Source organism: Periplaneta americana, chromosome 1 (genome assembly GCF_040183065.1).
Source record: "Periplaneta americana isolate PAMFEO1 chromosome 1, P.americana_PAMFEO1_priV1, whole genome shotgun sequence".
NCBI classification, from domain to species: Eukaryota; Metazoa; Arthropoda; class Insecta; order Blattodea; family Blattidae; genus Periplaneta; species Periplaneta americana.
The window spans coordinates 137,682,422-137,702,341 of NC_091117.1; the positions used below are offsets into that span (position 1 = coordinate 137,682,422).

A 19,920-nucleotide genomic window follows, 5' to 3' on the forward strand; every position below is an offset into this window, starting at 1 on the left:
TACCAGTTCATTCGTCGGGCGCCAGGCTGCGGCTGTGGTTGAGCAACTGCCGGGCTGCCAGCTCCCCCTTTCTCAGATTTATATCTTTCTTAAATTCCAATTTTATTAAATGAAAGTGTATGACCTGGTATTAGAAATAATCACAACATGACAACACGTACTTAAATAAATTTCTGAAAAATTAATTTTATCTATCTACTCCAAGCATATAACGTATTAATGAAGTCATATGTATTAATTTTGGAATTATACGAATATATTTTTTTGCAACTCAGAAAGCGAAAATTCATCTACTTACTTGGACGCATAATAAATGATTTTACTGTATTTGTGTATGCCTTTTAAAGAATAGTTCAAGAAGATAAGCTATAAAAATAATACAATTCGCAATATAATGGAGGAACTTTGTTGCGAAACGCTTAAAATTTCGTGACACTAATTTCTTCGGAAGTGAAAGCTGGGACATGTGTCCTCTAATTTTGGGTGAAATTTATCAAAGAAATTCTCAAGCAAGACAGTGACGTCTCCTTCTTAATTAATATTCGCAATGAAACATTTGCTGCCGTATGACAATCTAGACAAGCCCAATCTAGAGTTCAACTGAGTTCCTTTCCCAGTATTGCCTTTAAAAGTTGCAGCTATGGTGACAAATAGGTACCTCTATCTTTATTTATAAAATGCTATAACACATCTCAGAGAGAGAAAAAGTGCGAAACTTGGTCTTGTAATATCTTGGTTACCATTTTTCCGAATTTATTAGGCCTATAAAGGGTGGAAGTGAAACAATTGTGTAGATTGAAAGGAGAGATAGGGTACACTCAAATGAATAGAAAACCTTTATTACTTGTGTAATTAAATGCACGGTTAATTAGAAAATAAACTTACAAGTTTCAGTACTCTGGCAACATCCATGCTAACACACTGTTCTATCTTCTCGTAATACAGATGTAAAAGATCAACGAACTAGGTCTGTCTCTCTAGGTGAACTGCCTTTTTTCTCCCTCTCTGGCTAAAATGTTGCAATCTAGTCGGATTGTTCAGTAGCTTGAAATTAGTGGCTTTTAAATAAAATTTACACGAAAACCATCCACGTTATTGAAACACGCCTCAGGTATAATGATTCCTTGTTAGATTTTCTATCGACATGGACAAAAATGAAGATACTACCATTGCAAAAACACTTCACGAAAACTAACATCGTTTTTACAACCGCGCAAAATGCCTGATGCTCACGTTTTTATTGATTATAATACAAAATTATTTGTAACTGCTAACAGGCTGGAGGTTTTTTAATGTGTGACGAAAGGTTTCGAACAGAACAGTGTAATTGGTTTGGAAGTAATTCTTATTTAGTTTTTAGCACCTTTAAAAGCAGTTAAATTGAATTACACGGAACTCTCATTATTAAACTCAAAAGAAATTCTTACTTCATAAATTCTCACATGGTAACAGTCAAAATGAATTCAGTTGAGAGAAAAAAGGATGACTGTCGATACCCGAGCGGTTTAAAACTTGTATCTGTAGCAAATAATGCATTGTGTCGGGATTTGGTTCTAGATATAGAATTCTCATAATCCGGTGGAAATAGGATTCGAACTATTAAAAGCACGTGAGAGAGTTGAATGTGTCAAAATCGATTTCCATTCATCCATAATATTACTTGAGGTACTGAAACAACACCAGTGGATTCCATTTGCTGCATTTCCACGTTTATAGTGTAATCATCAAATTCACATCACATAATAGACAACCAGTTCATAGTATACATCATCTTTGAAGGCCGTAATACAAAGGGGAGCCTATCTGACTCTGTTAGATCGGCTGGAAGATCTCGAGTTTATTACGAAATTAAGAAAAATTTTCATTATGCCATAACTGTCGCACAGGCTTCAGCGTTACTCAATATTCAATAAAATGGGTTGTTTGTTTTTCAATGCTTTTATACAATGACATCATATTATTTTTACTTCACCTCAGTTTTTGAATGTACTTCACTCCCACCCCCTCTATTAGTAAACTTCTAACCGTTCTCCACACAGAACCCAGGCCGCGTATTCAGTGAAAATCGCCTTACGGCCATAGTAAATGGTATTGAGTTAGTGAGTATAGTACGTTCCAGAAATATGTTCGCGTTTTCCAGTGACGAAAGAGTTTTCAATATTGAATCAAATTTTCGCACAGGTACTGTCGTCCGTTTTCTACGTTGCATCCCGGTTTCCCCACCCGCTTCTGCTCGCCCCTCTGTAAAGACTTGGCTGGGCGGTCTTAGTTCTTTTCTGAAAGCATTAATTTATGTTAGGAATTGGACGTCTACGTAAGGTTATACAACTGTTTAAAATAACTTAATTACTTAACGAGGTCCTTTTATTTAACTGTCACGTGATTTTCCCCCTTTTCACGACCCTGCGACAAAACCATTTGGACCGACAGTAGATAACATGTCTGGATCGGACAGAAGTGAAGATTGAATTTACAGTACCCTTTTATAGAGTAGATACAGAATTATTTCAACATGAGTTACTAGTACGAAGGACGAAAATGGTAATTGGAATTAGGTAAAAGAGTCTATAGTGCGATAATATGCACAAAAGATCTGAAGCCTGTATCGATATGAACGGCCTCCATTTTCAAAAATGTGTTTAAATATTCATATTATGATTATTTTTCAATTTAATTTCATTCTCTATATTGTACGCTAATGTGCTGTAGACAGTGTAATATACACTGCATAATGAATACGTCCGAATGGATAGCTCAGTTTGTAAGTAAAAACACTTATTGTTAATACAGTACTGTATTTCGATTAAAGAAAAACCTAATGAAAATTATCGAACTCAAAATTGCGATATCTCCTAGTTTATGTAAATGGATGAACTACTTTTCTTCCCTCCTATACCTACCTCTACCTCCATGCCCCCCAAGTGCCTTCATGGCATATTACGGGGATACCTTTACCTTTTACCTTTTTATCTATACCTAGTATAGTGATTTGTTCGTATTTTACGCCAGTATCATCGAACTGCAGTCGTGGATGCGGGTAGCAAACGGTGTTTCCGGTTCTCAACCGTTAATCCAAAGGTATAGCTAGGTTAATATTAGCAATGTTAATGGAAATAAAATGATGTCCCTGTAGGTAATCATGTTTCATTTGCTTATGGAAAAGATTATTTTAAATAAAATTATATTACTTATTTGATATTGTGAATAACTGTGAGTCTAAAAAACACAACAGAAAAAGAAACGAAAATGTTTACCTTCAATGAGTTCATCTCATGAGAGATAAAAATTGTATCATGTAATGCAGAGGTATCCATATAAACCTTTACAATTTTAATCAGTTAGGACTTCCTTGCTGAAGTCAGTGCTAACTTTTGAGTTTCATTATCGTGCTGAGTCTGGAAGCATTATTATAGCATTATAAGTGGTCATGGCGAAAATAGCACGATTGTCCACTGTCCATTATCGTCTGTTGCAGAAAAATATACTAGTGATGAGTAGACTTCGAAGTTGATACAGGTTGACTAACAGCGGCGTATTGGGCGGAGGTGGGGAAACAAGCTAGGGGTTATTTACTTTTGCATCTATCGCAGTGGTCGGCAGATTGTGCATTTGTGACGTCGTAGCAAGTTCAGACCAGATGAGCACCTGAAGAGAAGCACAGCAACAGCGACAAGCGACAAGCTACAAGTTCTGTATGTCGGAGGTGAAGGGCATTATGTTCATTTTTTACGAAATTAAGATGTTTGCATATGTTTATTTTATTTTTCGCGTTCTTTTCAGGGTCCAAATCACTAGCTAATACCGTAATAATAAGCGATTTAGCTTGTTGGAAAAGGTACTATGTGCCATATGGTATCGAGGTAAAGATCACTTTCATTTAGTTCTCTTGTAAAATTCAATATTTATGACATAGTGCCCTTCGCCTTCGGTATATACTGTACTCCAACCACGAGAAAGTCTCCAGGGAATGAGAGGGAGCGGGGTGATGCTGTGAATGAATGTTCATGTCATAAGATGTCATAAGGTCACACACGTGGGTACTCGTATCTCTAGTGGCTAGCTCTCATAGCACAAACAATAACACTGATATAAACATTTTTATACTACCCTAGTTACAAAATTAGATCACGTTTAATCTCCTGGTCTTTTAATCCCTCCATACAGGAAATAACATATGCAGGAGAGCGCATGATTTTTAAACTGACGTTATAACTCTAATATTATCTACTTCGCTCCAATAGATGACGCAATAGTAAGCACATTCCTTTCACGGTTTATCTCCTGGTTGGATAACAGTAGAGTTGTATAATAGGTAGTTCGGGAGAAATGTTTAAGTTTTGATTTTATTTATACGTAGTAATATGTCTATATAAGTGAGTGTAAACGATTTGGCGGAGAAAGTACCAGTGAAAGATCATTAACCTATAAATACTATTATCACTGGGAATATGTAGCTATTATATTTATGGAGAATGGGTTCAATGACAAATTATTTAATTCGTTGTAAGATACTCCAGCATACAAAAAAGTTAAATTTAAAGCATCATTATTCAGCATGTTATGCCAATGAATATGAAAAATGTGAACGAGATGATCGGCGAGTGCAATACAATAACTGAAAAGACCACACCTGTGGAGTAACGGTTAGCGCATCTGGCCGCGAAACCAGATGGCCCGGGTTTGATTCCCGGTTGGGGCATGTTATCTGGTTGAGGTTTTTCCGGGAGGTTGCCTCAACCCAGTTCCAGCAAATGCTGGGTAACTTTCGGTGTTTGACCCCGGACTCATTTCACCGGCATTATCACAATCTCATTCAGACGCTAAATAACCTAAGATGTTGATACAGCGTCGTAAAATAATCTACTTAAAAAAACAACTATAAGAAAAGCTGTTAAATGTTTCTTTGTACTGTAAAGCTACAGTAATTTCATTTTGTGTCTATAGAAATTCTGCTATCAGTATGTAACAATTCTGAAGAATTAAAATATCAATCTTAATTTACCTTGCTGTCAGTGCTATCGGAAATGTATATACGTATCATATGCACGAAATCAGATGTAGCTATAGGACATGACTGTGAAGTTCAATACAAGTTTGTCAGCTGTTCTTCTCCACTCGCGCTCTGGATGCCGATGTTCTTAAAAGAGAGCACGAATGCTCCGAGGGATGACGTCACAGAACACTGATCCTGCCGATCACTGATCTATCGGATCTATCCACTGCGCTGTCTGTCTAGGTATGATTGACATTGAAGATTTCGTACTTGCTAGCACTGAAGCTGGAACATTTTGGACAACGTGAAGTCATTGTGATGTTTAAAACGAAATTAAATTGAAACAAAGAAATAAAATGCATCACATGTTGGCAAAAATACGGCCTTAATTGTGGATTAAGGATTTATAACATGATTTTGAAATATGTATTAATTATTTAGAAATTATAAAATATATTAATTCTAATGAAAAATGAAAAATATATTTAGAATATCTTACTGATGTTAGTATTAATATATATTTGACTGATATATTTTAATAAATATCTTGTAATTTGTTTATACTTCATTATAATTCATTTAATTCTCAGTATACTCTTTTACTATCATCTTAACACACAAAACTTTCATTTCCACTCCTTACTGATATTAAATTATTACTAAATGCAATATTTGAATTACTTTCATTTCAAATATTGTATTATCTTCCTTTCTTCGGAATAATTTATTAAGCTATGTACTATATGCTCAATTTCTCCTCCGAACAAGAGTTTTATTAATACGAGAATTAGATTTGTAGCAAATGTTTATCTAAATGTTGTGTCTTTTATAGTAATGTTATTATTTTGAGACAAGTTTATTTTTGTGATTTATACTTTACAATAAAATCACTTCATTTATCTCGCTTCTTTTAATTGCAAACGTTGTATGTACGGATAGTATTATTATTATTATTATTATTATTATTATTATTATTATTATTATTATTATTATTAAAAATTGTTAATTATCTCTTTAAATAGTATTGCTCTGTATACCTCTTTCTAAACCTGAGAGACGATAATACAGTACATTGTATTCTGGCCGACATAATATTTACGTTTGTCCTTCGTGCGAAAGTTTATTTGCTCTACCTATGTTGCAAAATCTCAAACTCATACGCTGTGTGTATGACGGGAGACAACTATCTTGCCAACTTCTCTGTAAACACTGTTTTATTCTGAGTGCACGTAATTTCAGAGTTTATGTGCTCAACTTCGAAGTCTAGTAATAAGTTAGCAAACATGCAGTATTATTATTTTTTGCAGTTTCTTTTTTGTTAAAACTTACTGGATTACAGATTACTTGGTTGAAACGCAGAGGGAATTTCGGAGTTAGTACGGTGTGAGTGATATTTCAAGCAAGCAAACCTTTCTGTTATTAGTAAGAAACGTGGAAAGAACGAGATCTCTCTTCACCAATATTGGTAAACGTAGGCCTGCAATGCTCAAAATCGTGTAGTAGACGATGTTCGACAACGTTTAATCCACTCACAACATAAATTGTTGCACAAATGAGGCCAGGAGGAAGGCCACTGATATGACAAATTTCAGGCGGCAGAGGCATACGGTCGTAGAGATTGCTAGAATAATTGAAGGAACCAGATAATGAAAAGAGAGTGTGATATTGCTGATGGTTTTACTGTAGGCTTTTCTTAGTCCAGTTCAGAGATTTTCTCCATAACATAGTTTTCAAATGGAGCATGATTTCACCTGAAAGGATACGTCAACCATCAAAACAGAAAACGCTGCAATGATGAAAATCCCCAGGATATTGACCAAATATCATTACATTCTGAGAAGGTTGGGGTTTGGTGCGCAGTGTCTGCTATTAAGAGTTCTTGGCCTATTTTCTTCGATAAGACAATGGACGCTGAGCATTACGTTCGCATAATCAAGGTATTCGTGAAACAATTTAACGACATCAAGTTGACGGAGAATTTCTTCCTACAAGATGATACTACAAACCACAAAGCCAGAAAGTCCATGAAGCTCATAATCAGCTTCTTCGATGATAGAATAACTTGTAAGAAACTGTGGCCTCCTTTATCACCGGACATTTTCTCTCCTCTCTTTTCTTTGGTTCTTATTAAAGGACATATTGTACATAAAGTGGACAAGGACACTTGCTCAGCTGCGATAAAATTTCAGGAATGGAGTTGAACGACATTCGGTGAATATCACAGAATGTTGTGCGACGGGTACAATTGGATGGAGTTACGCAATAAGAGACCAAGCGCCAAAAACCTGTTTCGAGATATTGACCATTGAAATAAATCTTTTTTTTTATAAAACATTTTATGCAAGAAGTATTATAACGTTCATAGTATTAAAAAATAGTACAAATAATACCAAAACAGGCTAACCGATTTTTAATAAGAGACCAGCAGTTGAATTAATATTTCAAAGCAAAATAAATAAATAAATGAATTTTATGCAATAAACGAATTTTTGCTTATAAATGGCAGAAAAATTCAGATATCGCATTCTTGATTTTTCCGAGTTAAATTAGCCCGCCATCAACAGATTTGTGCAAATATCTCATTTTTTTTAAATTGTCGGTTGGTCTATTATTGCGTAACTCCGTCCAATTCTATTTGGATACAGTTGGAGAACACTTTCAATATTTCCTGTGACATGGATGGTTATAAGTTCCATTCTCCCATAGCCTATATGCAGGTTAAACCGTAAATAATGTCATTAATTTCGGGGTTTATTCTTTGAAGTATTTCAAACAAAAAAGTTTAATACAATTTTGCTCGTTTTTGCTTTTTTTTTTTCGAGATAAAAATTATTTTACAGGAAATATTTCATATCGTGTTTTGGGAAAGCAATTGATTTAGTTCCCAATAAACTTAGTCAATTCAAGAGAGCAGTGTATTGTGACAATAAATGATGAAAGAATTTTAGTTGTCCTTTAAATGTGTAGAAATTTGATCCCAACAAATGTAGGATTGCAAAATTACTTTGCAGAAAGGAAAAATCACATTTGTCCATTTGCAGATCTATTTTCTACCAATCCACCCATCTGTTGACCAATGCACTCACATAATCTACTCGTCTTAATCCGTTCATTCTTCCTTGTATTTTCTATTTATCCCGTCTTTCATCTTTATCTTAATTCATGAATTCATTCATTCATTCATTCTTCATTCATTTACATAACCGCCATTCCCCTCTCTTTTCATTAAAACTTTGTTTGAACCCGCAATAGCATGTTTGCATGACACGGAAAACGGGTGACAGGGTTAGGTGTAAACAGATTGCTGGGAAGAGAGGGATGAACTGTATCATCACCTTCTTAAGAATAATTAACAAACTGCTGAATTAATGAGGAAGAGAGGGCCTCATCCGAGCAAGTAACGAGTCTGTTACTGTCAGCTTCGTCATGTCACACCCACCAACAAATCCGGATATCGTTCAAAGCGGGGCTGCTTTTCGTTTATCAGTGCGCAGACTGTGAGTGAATTTAAGCGTAAGTTGAGATTAATATAACAGGCAGTCAAGCAACGCATTCATTGGATGCAATCATCTGTTAACTTTAATGCAATCTCGTAGTTATAAGTTTGGAAGTTTTGTGAAATGATTGATGACCAGAAATGAGCTCTTCTGTGGCTGTGAAGTTACAAGCTAGCACATCTGCGTGCTACAGCTTTACAATTTACTCCTACACGCATGTAAATTAATAGTGAGTGCATCTTTAGTCAATGGCTGGGGAAACTACTTTCCTTCTCAGAAACTCTGTTCAAATCGTGAAGACTGGAATTTGAGGTACAAAAGGATAGATCTCTTCTTCTTCTTCTTCTTCTTCTTCTTCTTCTTCTTCTATTGATTAGATCGTTTGACATTTTCCGACCACAGTCACCATCCTAGGTCAGCCTTTGTTCTGTCTCTTCTTTTCTTTATATTGTGAAAGTTGTTGTGGAAGTGTTTTTAATTTAATTTCTTTAGGTGTTTTATCCATTGTGTATAATTTAAAATTTTCCCTGACACGGCATATATTTAAGTTTTAGTCTCATTTCTGTATTTTTTATTTTTTATTCCTTCGTCCAGCTCCTTGACTGTGAAATTTTATCTCTGATATAGAAATTTTGTCTATTTAAGATAACTTTCACCGTTAAGATATTTAAGTCCTACGCGTTTGAATCTTTAAACGCCAAATTGGCTATTATCGTTTCGTTGCCTAGACTTCGACCACTTCTCCTCTTAGTCGATACCTTCGCGTTTCTATGTCCTCTTGGTCTGCTCGCTATTCTTCTACCCCTCTCCCCCCGTATGCTGTAGCTAATAAGTTACGTCCATTTTCGGCTTTTCTTTCTCGAAATTTTCTAGCGCTCCTTCAGTGGAGCAGCGAAACCCGAAGTGAGAGAAGTGGCCAACAGGCTTAGAGCTCACATATTCAGTTTTTCACAGCCCCAACTGCCTTGCAAGGACATGTTTTCACGTACATTTAAAGTTTCTCCTACTATTTCTCTCTCTCTCTTTCTTTCGCCCATTCATTATATACTAAAAGTTAATTCTTCAGTTTTTTTTGTTCTGTATTTTTGGTATTCTTTATTTAGTCTGTTCTGTTTCGTGGGTATCCAGGCTTCCGAGTCATACAGAAGACATGGTACAACTGTGGTTTTTTGTCTTTTTACTCGGTGTTATTTTCATTAGTCCACAAAGACCTCGAAATGTTGCTATTTTATTTGTTATGTCGTGATCGTAATCAAATTAAGTGTCGCAACGCAGGCCGTTAAGATTTCATCTGAAAATTTATCTCCTACCACAATTTTTTTAATCTGGTGTGTTGTTTTCCTTGTATTGCCATAATAAATATCATGACAATTAAACAGATGCTCAAAATATCTCCCACGTGGTCCGAATTTCTTTGCCGTACGATAGTGTTGGGATTGCCACTGTGCTTTGTATTTAAGATATGCATCGACTCTTGGAGTAAAAATTTACAATTTCCCCTCAATCTAATTCAAACCTTCTTACAGTTACATGAAAGGAATACAAAAGGAAACAGAAAATAAAATAAAATAAAATTTTGGAGGCAGTGGGAAAAAAGTTTGTGAAAAAAAATCATATAGGCCTACTCTTTCGGCAAGCATTTCTTCGTTTCCAATTGACCTAGATCATTCATTTTTTCACCAAATTGATCCCTAAAGAGTAGTCTAGAATGAACTTAATAGCATTTCTCACTTATTTTTATGGAATTTTTCTACCATGTAAAAAGTTATTTTATTTTATTTCTAGGGAGGCAATGCTTTTCCTTTAAACTAAATCAGTTGATTTTAGATTACAGCATAGCTCTATGTCTAAGCTTCAATTTAGTGTTTGAATGAAGTCGATAGCTCAATTCTAAGCATACTGTTTACTTGCTCAAAGACTGAAAAATGTTGAAAAAACCGAAATAGGATAAAAATGAAGTTTAAATTTAAGTTCAAGCTAGGTAAAAATAACTTACTTTTATGCTCCTAAAATCCTCCTGCAACATAGGTGAGGTCCTCTTCTTGCGTCTTGAGGTCAATTTTCCTCTTTTTCACAGCTCTCCGATACCGTCTTAGCTGCTGTTGCTCAGGAGTGCACCGTATGTTGGCCTTCAGGGTTCAGGTCTCGTCTGCAGCATTCACACCAGCTATTGTGTATTTTCCTAGGGTGATGTCCATCTTCCGGAATATGTCCAATTCAACTTCGTTGCCACAATTGAAGTGGCAGATAGCATCCACCCTGTACGACCTACATACGTTTCTTTGGGGAACGTCTCCAAATCAAACCATTGAAAGACTCATTGGCATTCCGAATCTTGTCATGCAAACACCTGCTCAGCATACTGGGGTCTGTAAGCCTTTCGTAAATAGATTTAACCCACTTCTTGGCGCAAGCAGCTGCGCATGGAGTATGAAAAAAAAAATAAATTTCGTCCAGCAATAGTGAGAAAAACTAAACATTTTATATATGTTTAAAACGTAGAAGAATCAGGCTATAATATGAGAAAAAATTTAATTTTCTGAAGAAAAATTGCCATTCTAGGAGTCGACGCATACCTTAAGTCTTGTGGTTCTTATTTCGATCAGTTATTATTAACATTGTATGAAAAATGTTCACTTTCGTATGATGAAATTCCGGATAATTTTCAAATACTGTTACGTATTAAAATTTGGCTTCTTATGAGTTCTTGTCCGAAAAATATGTCATTATTTTACGTTTCTTAAATAAAAATGTAATATCAGAAATATAAAATAATGGAGAGTAAAATTACCTTACAAATTACATATGCTTACAACATGATCAGTAAATACTAGTAATAATATATTTATCACCGTACAGAGTAGATTACATTGCACCACTAAGAGGTAATTTTTCTATGTGCAGGCGCACAAACACAACCAGGTGTATATTACATTCTCATGTTAAGAAAACTTAAACATTGTACCACAATGAAAACTATACTAAGTGCATATTATGCGTTTTTCACAGTATTATATTATGGGGAAACAGTAGTGGTGCTAAAGATATTTTTTATTCTACAAAAAAGGGCTATTCGAATTATTCTTGGATGTTCTCCATGGGAGTCTTGTAAACCCTTATTTAAACAATTATCCATATTAACTCTTCCTAGTTTATATATATATATATATATATATATATATATGTTTATTTATTTGAATGTGTAAAATATGTACGTTTGAATAATTTAATGTACCAAAGAACTAAAGATATACATAATTACAACACAAGAACTAGAATTAACTTGGCACTTCCTGCTTGCAGATTAACTAATACACTTGATAGTTTTGTTTTTTTTAGGTGTTAAATTTTATAACAAATTACCAAGACACTTAAAAGAAGCTATTAAATTTAATAAATCTGTTAGAACTTTCTAATTCAAAGTAGTCTTTATAGCATAGATGAGTTTCTTAATACATAATGATTGTTTGTTTGATGTATGACGAAGCCTATTATAATTATATGGTTTAATGGCTAATAAAGATTATTATTATTATCATTATTATTATTATTATTATTATTATTATTATTATTATTACATTGTTTACGCGGAGTAAACAACGAAAAAGTGCCGTTGTACGTTTCTAATGCTGATCAAAAAATTATTCTGTAGTGATAAAACTAATTTATATTCACTCAATTTGAGGTTGCATTAAAATCCCTTAGATAAGCTACACTGTATAAGTAACTTACGATTAATTATAATGCATCTGCCTCCTTGGGACAGACTGAAGTGACGAATTATAATCCGACGAATTGTAATATTATTCGTGGAAGGCGCCATTTCCTGTGGTTATCGAGTGTCCCTTAACGTTGCGGTTGTACAGCTATTTACAGAGTTAACCCTCTGTCACTCCAGTCTGTGAATTTGTAGCCGTCCGCTCTTTTGCCGCTTGTGTGTGCACTTCCTCTCTTTAATGTTAAATTCTCTTTGACCGACTTTTTTGTTTAATTTTTAGCACGTTACATCCTCCTCTTTTAATGTTTCGGTGATACATGACGTTGAATTATAAAAGTGTCACAAAGTGATAATCAAGCCGACAAATAGTGTAACAGCGAAATGTGTCATAGTATAGTTTATTAAATGGGTTCTTTTAAATTCACAAGTATAGTGGCAAAAGGTTATTACTGATCGCAGTTTACTTGTCAATCCATCAGTACAGCCCTATAAAAAAAACCCTGCTCCTATGAGATACAGTTTTAAGAAACTTTCAATTTTAGAGAGAGAGCCTTGGATTGGACGTTTTCTATTAATAGTGAAATTTTAAACGTACGAGCTACCTTCGTCTTTAGATGAAAGAAGGCAAAGAAAAATAAACTTTCTTACAAGTTAAGAGCTACGTGAACGTTTTACCTTCTACATTAAATGAGAAATTTCGTCATCAATTTCTTACTTTTCTGAATGGAAAGACGTTACCGTTGTTACAGTTGCTTGTGCCATATTAGACATATTGAGCAAGAACTATATTAGTGCAAATTTTTCTTGTCATGGGCTACTGAATATCAAAACTCAAGCACTAAATCAAGCCACTTCTCAAAACTGTAGTGCATTTTTCAGTTATGTGGAGATGACAGGAAAAGGAAGTGCTTGGAATGAAATGGTGCTTATCTCAGACGTAATAGCACAGTTATCAGCAGTATGGGTTGTAACTGTGAGAAGGGATACAGTTCTGAAACTTCATGCAAAAAGTCCGACTTGATAAAAAAAAATATTCAATAATATTTGTAAGAAACACCCAATCATACGCTTTGCTTTGTTCTCGGTAAAAAATGACTGTGATTGGAATGAGCTAGTACTCACAATTCAGAGCTGAACTAACATTTATCTTTACAATACCATTCCACAATTGAATCAGGAATTTGCAAAAGAAACCAAGTCCGAAAAAGTAAATTTTAAGAAAACAACACAAAACCTTTTTGTATGGATCTGGATGTATAACAGTCCAAACATGTTGATACACAATTTAAATGTGTACATTCTATAGAACTTGGTTCCTTTTAATGCTGAAATCCAAGAAGAATGTATGGAGAGCCAGAAACGAGTATGAACTCAATTTGCAAAAAATGTGGACTTGGTCCCTTTTGCAAATTCCTGATTCAATTATAAGTCAACTATTATTCGCGTATGCCTGTTAAGCATTCTATGATAAGTAGATAAATGGAACATAAAATACACTCACTAGGATCAATAGTTCAGCTAGTGCTAAGTAAACCCCGACAGTAAGTCATAGGCCTACATGTTTCTATTGTGTAACTGTAACTGCTAATTCCCCTCCTCCTCTTTGTCCTTAATGTCCGTAGACATAAATGAATCATCGAAGCCAATTGAACGATGGATGGTTTATATCACCATATTACTATCTCACCATATCTGAATAATATCAGTAGCTGAAAGAAGATGTTAAATAACAATAGACAATATACTGTGTATATATGGTATATATTAATATTTTTCTCAGTGGTGATGTGGTTATCATGCTGATCATTGAACCAAGATTCTCGAGTTCAGACTTGACCGAAAGGGATTGGTTTCTAAAAGGAGTTAAAAGTTTTAGTTGCCTCCCCTCCAGCAGGGATAATTTTGTGGAACATAAAGGAACTCTGCCTCTATTAGAGGGCTGGAGGCAAAATTTGTTCACTACTTCTCAACGTATTGAATTTCGACTTTGAATGCCGATAATGTCTGAAGTTGAAAGCGAAGTTAAAATAATGCTGCTGCTGCTGCTGCTGCTGCTACTACTACTACTACTACTACTACTAATACTACTACTACTACTACTAATACTACTACTGCTGCTGCTACTGCTACTGCTACATGTATTAACTTTATTAATTTCTTACCTTTTCGGTGTACAAACGTAGAAATTGATATCAGGTGCTGAAAAGGAAAAAGAATAGTGTGTTAGTATGGCTATATATTGAAGTAATATACAGGATGTTAAAAAAAGTATCCACTATTTTGGGAGGAGATAGTATGCATCAAAACAAGAAAAAAATTTTTAATGAACATGGTTCCTACAAGACATACTTTCTGAGATCTGAACACTTGTTCATAGAAGGTACTCAATGTGACGTCCATTCATGGCAGTATATTTTTCTGCCCTACAATACAGCAGAATACTAGATAATCATACCGTAGCTCACACCCCTGGCATGGAATAATGATACGTCGCAAGGAATACTGAAGACAAAAGTTTGGTTGCGGATATGAGCGGGGTTCAGCAGAGTTGGTGTTGTGAATTTTCGTAATCACCATGTTTGAGCTGATAAAATTCCCATGCAGTTCAAGAAATAAGGCATCAGCATCGATTCTCAATCAATGTATGAGCAGGCGTTCTTGGGGATAGATTAAGGGCCCTACGTGCTACCACAGAGAATAAATGGGGCTCGTTATCAGGACTTTCTTACTAACGTATAGTCTACCTTGCTGGAGTATGTGCCATGTCAGCAAAGACTACAGATGCGGTTCAAGTATGATAGCACACCAGCACATTTTTTCCACAATGAGCGTGAACACCTGACGCTGACATTTCAGGACCGCTGGATTGATTGGGAAGGCCCCACCATTGGCCTGCTCGTTCCCCAAATCTAAATCCCCTAGATATTTGGTTATCAAGAACAACCAGGTCAATTTCAAAGAGTGCATGATTCCTTACGTCGAAGGGCAGAGGAACTGCCATAAATGGACATCACATTGAGCACCTCCTACGAACAAGTTTTCAGATCTCGGAAAGTATGCATTGTAGGACCCATGTTTATTCGACATTTTTTTCTTGTTTTGATGCATACTAGTACCTCCTAAAATATTAGATACTTTTTTAACACTCTGTATACATAATTATGATGATCTGAATTTCCCTTCAGTCTGACCAAAGTTGTAGTGCTTGTGATGATCAGGAACTAGAATGAATTTTTCTTCCTTTAGCATACAAACGTAGCGCAATATCGGATGCTAGAAATTGCAGCTGTCCATTTAGTAGACTACAGGTTGCTCGTTTGGTCTTCAACTCTGGGTTTATTGTGCAGTGGCATAAAGCACGTTCCAAAGGGAGGGAGAAGTATTCAATTCTATTTTTCTTTTTTATTTATTGGAGATTTTTATTACAAACTATTATTATAGAATTGAAGAAATAAAGTATTCTAAATAAAACATTGAACTTTTGATCAGTTTTGAGGAAACTTCTAAAAGAACTTAATAATCCTGCGACCAGATAGATACTAGGCTCGGCTCCTAGTTTTCTATACCGTATAGGAAGAGAAGCAATGTCCCATAAATCCAGTCCTGGAGTCTAAGGGGTGGATGAGAGTGATTTATATTGGCATTTACACCTTCACTCGGTTTTTGCTTTCATGGTCTATTGACCCTTACAATAGAACGAAATGTGACACGAAATGACATCGAACATAAAATCATGAAGAATGTGGAAGTGTTCATCCTCCATTTTCGTCTCTGAATGTACCTATAGTTAGCAGAGTAAGCGAATATGATATTGGGAAGGAAATTGAATTTTCCAGTAGCATGTGTTATAGTATAGGACCAGATTTCAAAAGAGAAAATAAAGCCCTCAGCACGATATTTCTGGTGCCAATATGTCCTCCTGTTTTATTCTTGCTTCCTTCATGTAATTCGAATTGAATTTCATGAAATGAAGTTTTCTTTATATGGAATAATAATAGGCTTAATGTGATTTAATTGGCCAGAACAAGTAATTTCTAAATTGTAGTTTGAGATTCAACTGTTTCACAAATTTAGTGATGCAATGTAGGCTATGTGTTTCATTGTTTTATCATATTGCCGATTATATTAAAATTGTGGGTGATTTTCGACCACTATAATTCTGTAAATTGATCCATGGCGCGAAAAGTCGTAAAAGTAAATTTTACAGGAGAACAAAGTAACGTATTTGTGGTGTAACAACTGCATTTCTATGTTTTGACATCTTGCGCTACCAGTAGGATTTTTTTACATACTAAACTAGGACGTAGTTTTACACAGTGCTTCTTAAATACCTAACTCGTTCTTATAGTTGCTAAGAAAACAAATGAAAACTTTAATTGCATATTTCTCGAAAAGTACATAATGTAATATCAATATTCACTAAGTAATGTATTAAAAACTATGGCACCTAGAACCATGAATTTTTTTTAAATGCTCATATGTTAAAATGTTATGTTTTATTTAACGAAGCTCGCAACTGCAGAGGTTATATGAGTGTCGCCAGATGTGCCGGAATTTTGTCCCGCAGGAGTTCTTTTACATGCCAGTAAATCTACTGCCATGAGCCTGTCGCATTTAAGCACACTTAAATGTCATCGACCTGGCCCCTTGGGCATAGAAGGCCAGCGCTATACCAACTCGCCAAACAGGTCGACATGCTCATATGTCACCCTCTTTTTGAAACCACAAAAAAAATAATAATAATAATAAATCCGACTTTATGTCCCATTTCCTGCAACTAGTCAACAAATGTACTAATATACAGGTGTATTTATTTTCGTTTAAGTTTTATCTCGATTTATTTTTAACATTATTCGTTGCTGATAGTGTAGTGAATTTCTAATACTTTATGATCTGACAATTATAGGGAGAAATTTCTAAATTGAATCATGGTTTTCGGTGCTACAATATAAATGCATAATAATTGGAAATATGTTTCGATTTTAAGTGCAAAATTGATAGCTGTACTGAATAATATGACGCAACAGTGAAGATCTAGTATGTATTTGAAGTCGCAAAATAAACCTTTATATTTGCTCACTAAAATAAAAAAAAATGAGAAAAGAATCGAAATGTTACTTGACTGGAGAAATTTATTTTATTGCTATTACGTCATAGGTTACATTACTTCAACATAACTTATAGGATCCAGACGGAGCGGAACTTACTGTTCTCCAACCAGGAGATAAACCGTGAAAGGAATGTGCTTACTATTGCGTCATCTGTTGGAGCGAAGTAGATAGATAATATTAGAGTTATAACGTTAGTTTAAAAATCGTGCGCTCTCCTGCATATGTTATTTTCAGTATTGTGGGATTAAAAGACGAGGAGATTAATCGTGATCTAATTTTGTAACTACGGTAGTATAAAAATGTATATATCAATGTTATTGTTTGTGCTGTGAGACTTAGCCAATAGAGATACGAGTACCCACGTGTGTGACCTTATGACATCTTATGACATCAACATTCATTCACAACATCACCCCGCTCCCTCTCACTCCCTGGAGACTTTCTCGTGGTTGGAGTACAGTATCTGCGCTTCATGTTTGCATTCCTACCAGTTGCTTGTTAGTCATTCATTTTATACAGGGTGATTCACGAAGATCATGCCATATTCTAGGATCTGATTTCTGACAACATTGTGATAAAAAAAGTTCATATAGATATGTCATATTTATAAAATTGAGTGAGTTACACCCTCCTGAATGTTAAACATAAACATGGAAATTATGAAGGTTTAGGCATTTAAATTATCTACTAGAATGACATTGGATATATTATAAATTCATTAAAGAACATTCACATTATTATTCGCCTGAAAAATCTGTATTAAAGCCGGTTTTCAAAGACCTCAGCTTCCGCAGCTATACAAAAAGTCGCCCGAATGTGAACCATGCGCGCCGAATTCTCTAACTTTCGTTGTTTATCACGAATCTCCTCGAATGCTAGTAGATACGTTGTAACAACTCTTCGTGCATGTTCACTCTCACACTGTACACAATGAATTTCAACCATCCCACAGACAATAGTCTAATGACATCGCAGCACTGGGACTGAATCAGTACAGCTCATGCATTTTGTCAAGATACTCGCAATGCGCAGTAGGGGAACAAAGTTTCTTTGGAGGGGATAGGAGTAGAAGGGAAGGTCGGGCGTCTGTCTACCGAGTTCAAGGCAAAGGCTAACCCATTCCCCTATAATTCATAAGTAGACTCATCCGATCTCGTGCGCACTCTATAGGAATAGTGGGGGAGTGTCTGTATCGGATTGCTCCTTTCTGAATTCATTAACCATCGCTTTGGTTTTGATATAATAATAATAATAATAATAATAATAATAATAATAATAATAATCATAATAATAATAATAATAATAATAATAATATTGCTATATTAATCAAATTTTTACTGTAATTAGTGTTTGATCGCAGTAACGGATTAAAGTGGAGCCCCATTATGTGTAGTACTTCTTTATATTGCACAATCATTTCATGTTGAAATTGCAATAAATGTACAAAAGGAGAATACAGAGTGGAATAAAAATAATGAAATAATGAAGACATTTTTCAAATATGCATTATATAGTGTACAAGTGTTACAATTATAATTTACAACTCGGGATTTAACATTAGTAACAAATCCTCTTCTTAATATGTGTATTAAAATTCTCAGATGCCTAAGCAATAATTAAACAACATAAGCTACATCTGATAAAAATTAATCCTTTAACATTTCTACCGCGTTCTTACGAATTAATTCATTTTGTACTTGTGAATAACAATAAATAAAAGGGGTAAAACTCAGAACTGTTGCTTCCTTTTGTGTACGATACATTACATCCTGTAACTGTGTTGCCATAAAGCATTATTATAGCGTTTCATAAAGTCATCGTGGTGTATACACCACATAAAATATAATACTCGTGCATCTTATAGTATCTTAAGATGGCGACTAGTCGCAAGGCCAGGCTTCAGCGCTCGAGACCTCATTGCCAATCTAAGTTGTCTATATCCGTGGTTTAAAGTATGTAGAACAAGACTTCTTAGAGGATTTACACTGTTGCTAAATGTCTCTGTAAACAAGTTACTCATTAAAAATGTGTCGTACTAAGAATAATAAATTACTTTAGTTTAGTAGAGATAAGAACCGCACTTAATGACTATCGCTGCAAAGGGTAGCACTCACACTGGTCACTATAACCAAGTTTAACTGTATTACCAGTGGAGAGAGATGATTAAATCGTGTACATTTCCCTCCTATTAATGAAGTGAACAATCTAATTAAAAATAAAGAAATGCAGTGCATGTTTACGTTATTTATTTGAGACGAATATCACGCTCATTACAGATTAATTAGATGATGATGTAACAATGAATGAGTAGTGTTAGAATGATGGTCGTAAGGGAAAAACAACTCAGAGCGTTTGTCGCACAGGTACTTCTTGAACCAAAAAAAAAAAAAAAAAAACAATAACTAGTTTTAAAAGGAATAAAATGGAAAGGTGCAAGTATTTGTTTTTCACTAGATTGTACGAAAATTATCCATGTTTCGAATGATATATTATTATGTAATTTGTTTTCGAAAGTTTATATTACGTAAGCAAAGCAATTAAATAAAGTTATTTCGCTTCTCGCCTAGTTTTCTCAGTTCGAGCAACATTCTACTTAGGCGG

The 19,920-nt window shown here is 34.8% G+C and overlaps 1 protein-coding gene across 1 annotated transcript in view; it reads right to left on the reverse strand.

Annotated features, from left to right (window-relative positions):
• LOC138701275 (ras-related protein Rap-1) overlaps window positions 1–19,920 on the reverse strand; it is a 718,590-nt gene that overhangs the window by 302,051 nt on the left and 396,619 nt on the right. Inside the window, exon 3 of the mRNA XM_069828000.1 lies at window positions 14,371–14,407. The gene's annotated coding sequence lies outside the window, so the exon portion shown is untranslated. The remainder of the gene's footprint in view (window positions 1–14,370; window positions 14,408–19,920) is intronic.